Source organism: Castor canadensis, chromosome X, assembly GCF_047511655.1.
Source record: "Castor canadensis chromosome X, mCasCan1.hap1v2, whole genome shotgun sequence".
Taxonomy (NCBI): domain Eukaryota; kingdom Metazoa; phylum Chordata; class Mammalia; order Rodentia; family Castoridae; genus Castor; species Castor canadensis.
The window spans coordinates 5,081,529-5,085,296 of record NC_133405.1 but is presented as its reverse complement, the minus strand read 5'-3'; the positions used below and the strand labels follow the sequence as shown (position 1 = coordinate 5,085,296).

General features: G+C 33.6%; 1 pseudogene; it reads left to right on the top strand.

Moving 5' to 3' along the window:
• The first annotated feature begins 3,438 nt into the window (after positions 1-3,438).
• LOC141420162 (small nucleolar RNA SNORA51) lies at positions 3,439-3,562 on the top strand (annotated as a pseudogene).
• Positions 3,563-3,768: the final 206 nt, after the last annotated feature.

Genomic DNA, 3,768 nt, shown 5'->3' with positions numbered 1-3,768 from the left:
AGGATGACTTGTGACTCTTCCTGGAACAAGGAGATACAATTTCTATCCACATGCTGCAGTTTCTCCCTGGTTTCTTGTGGGAAACTTCCAAAAAGCTACTTCTCACTCATCTCTCTAGTTCCTCTAGAGAACAAAACTCTCCACCTCACTCCTAATTAATATACATCTACAGGCTTCCATGAAAGTCTGTAAGTTTAGAGTTAGTTCCTCAATAAAAGAGCAATTCGTTGCCAATGCTGTCTACCGTCTGACCAGTTTGGCATAATATTTTCCTATGGGTCTGAGGACATGGGGGAGCTGAGGCCATACTGAGCTTGTTTTCTTTGATGTCTGTGTTGGGGAAGAAACTGAATCTATCTGTGCTTGTGGTCTCGTTACCAAAGAAATCTATTGAACTATAGCAAGCTGACCTGGCACCTGCTGATGTGTTACTGCTCAGACTGCTTGACTGCTCATCTTCTTTTTGCTTGAAAGAACTTTACTAGGATTGGTGTTATTTCTTCCTTAAAATTTAATGGAATTCAGCAGCAAAGTCACCTGGCCCTGGAGTTTCTTTTCTGGGAGGGTATTAATTATGAAGTCAACTTCTTTAGCAGATACATGGGCATTCAGATTATCTATTTTTTTTTCTTTCAAGGAATCTGTACCTTTTACTTAAGTTATCGAGTGTATTGCCAAAAACAAAAACTGTTCCTAATACTCTGTTATTATCTTTTTAGTGGTTGTAAGATCTGGAGTGTCATCCTCTCTTCCCTACCTAATATCAGAAATGTGGACTCTTTGATTTCTTGACCAATCTAACAATAGAATTACTAACTTTATGTATCTTTTCAATATGCTGTTTGTCTTCATTCATTTCATTTATATACATCTGGTTTTTATTTCTTCTCTCTATTATTTCTTACCTCCCTACCTTACTTTGTGTTTAATTTGTTCTTTTTCTAGTTTCTTGAGGTTAAAGTTCAGAGCATTGATTTTGCCTTTTCTTTTTTTCTAATCTATAAAGTTACAGATATTCTTACAGGTACTGTTTGTTGCATCCCACAAATTTTGCTATGTTATATTTTCATTGTTACTCAGCGCAAAAATATTTTTAAATTCTTTGTGATTTCTTCTTTGCCTCCGGGTTATTTGCAAGCATATTGCTTAATTTCCAAATTTTTATCATGGAGAGAATGTACCCTGTACGATTTCTCTTTATTGAATGATGCAAATGTTTGTTTTATGTCTTTGCATATGGTCTATTTTTGTTAACATTCCACGTACACTTGTAAAATGTTTATTCTGCCATTGCGATTGTAGTATTCTTAAAAATGTCAATTAAGTTAACATGCCTAATACTATATTTTAGATCCCATATATTCTTATTAGTTTGTTTTTCTAGTCACTCTATTAGTTGCTGGGGAACAGGGTGTTGGAATTTTCAATAATGATTGTGGATCTATCTCTTTCTCTGTTGTTTCTGTCATTTTGCTTCATATATTTTGAAAATCTGTAATTAGGCTCAAATTCATATTCATTTATAATTGTTGTATATCCTGACAGAATAATCCTCTTATCCTCATGAAATATTCTTATTTATCCTTTAACATAATCTTTTCTTAAAGACTACTTTTTAATATAAACAGCTATGCCAGGTTTCCTATGAATATCGTTTATGAGACATTAATTCTTCATCCTTTTTAAAAATGTGTGTGCTTATATTTAAAGTATGTATTACAGATAAAATACTATTAAGTCTGTCTTTTTATCTTATCTGACAATTCCTGTCTTTTGTGGTGCTGGGAATTACCAGTCAATTCCTGTGTTTTTAATTGAAGTATTTAGTTATTTTTCCTTAATATAATCATTGATATTATTATATTTACATCTGCCATCTTATAGTTATTTTCTATTTCTTTTATCTGTTGCTGGCTCCCCACTCTCTTATCTGTTCTTTGCCTGTTTCTTTTGGCTTAATACTTTTTAAGCATTCCATTTCTTGATCTTACCTCTTTTTATTATTTTTAATTTTTAGGGTTAACAATATGCATCGTTAGCTTCTCAAAGACTATTTATAATCAGTATTTTCCCACTTCACATCTAACACTGTGCAGTTCCGACTTCACACTACCCGATTCTCACTTAACTATTACATAAACGTAGTAATCTTTTAAAAGTATAATTCCACACTGTGTGTTTTACATTATTCTTGTCATATCCTTTACTTCTACATATGTTACAAATCCTACCTTATAAACTATATCATTTTTCTTGAATCAGTCAATTTTATCTTAAAGAAATTGTGAGAAATAAAATGAGAGGACAAAAGGCCTCTCATGATTACCTACTTCTTTACCATTTACAACATTCTTTTATCTTCCTCTGATTCTGTTTCCATGTGGTCCGAGGGCCCTTTTAGTAGTATAGAGCTATTGGCAATGAATTCTCTAGCATTTGTTTATCTGGAAATGTCTTTATTTCACCCTTATTTTCGCAGGCTATTTTGCTGGATGTAGAATTCTAGGTTGGCAGAATGCTTGTTTGTTTGTTTTGACAGCACTGTTCACTTGCTTGTGTTGCTCCTGGTGAGTAGTGTCACATAATTTGTACTCTTGTTCCTGTGCATGTAGTGTGTTTTTTTCTTCTGGCTTGTAAAATTCTGTTGTTTGCAGGTTTTCAGAGATCTGACTACAGTTTGACTAGGTATTGTTTTCTTTGTATTTATTCTGCTTAAGCTTCTCTGAGCTCTTTAGTTCTGCAAGTCAATGTTTTCATCAAAATTAGGAGATATTCAACCATTATTTCTTATAGTACTTTTCTGCCTCATCCTCCTTTTGAGACTATACTTGCATATATACTATACTATTTGATTCTCATAGGTCCCTGCAGCTCTATTTATTGTTTTACAATTTTTTCTCTGTTCTTCATATTAGATAAATTCTATTAATCTGTCTTCAAAGCCATTAAATCAAGCTTTTGCAAACTCCTATTCAGCCCATTCAGTGAATTATTAATTTCACTTTTTCAGTTCTAAAGTTTCATTTTGTTCTTTTAGATGGTTTTCATTTATCTGCTTAGCTTCTATCTGTTCACTCATCTATGACATGTTTGGACTTATTCTTAGAATGTATTTTCATAGTTGCATAAAAGTGTCTACTAAAATCAACATCTGGACCATCTCTGAGTTGATTTAAATTGGCTTCTTACATCACAATTTCCTAGTACCTTGTACTTTTAGTATTTTTATTATATTCTTAGCATCACGAATGTTATCTTGCCTTGCCTATTTATAGTTCAGATTCAGCCAAACACTTGCAGCAGACCCCACATAGACTTATATGTTGAATTGTGTTCCTCCAAAATTCATATGCTGAATTCATGACCTCCAGTACTTCAGAATAGCTCCCCGTTTGGAGATAGTGTCTTTGCAGAAGTAATCAAATTAAAATGAAGTTAGACCTCCACACCACAGACTGTGTTCTTACACTGACTGTATAGAAAAAGAGGCAAAGTAAACCTACCCCATACACACCTCAGCCCAGACACAGGGCCTGCTCCATATTGTGAATGGGAGACACGGGAAAAGAAGAAATAAAGATAAAATAATAATAAAGTGAGGTCATTAGGATGGGCCTTAATGCAATATAATTGGTGTCCTTATAAGGAGAGGAATTTTGACACAAGAGATATAAAGAATTAGGATAAGCCAAGCCAAGGGGAATTCTTCTGAAATGGATCTTTCCCTCATGGCCATTGAAAGACCAATCCTGCCAAAACCTTGATCTT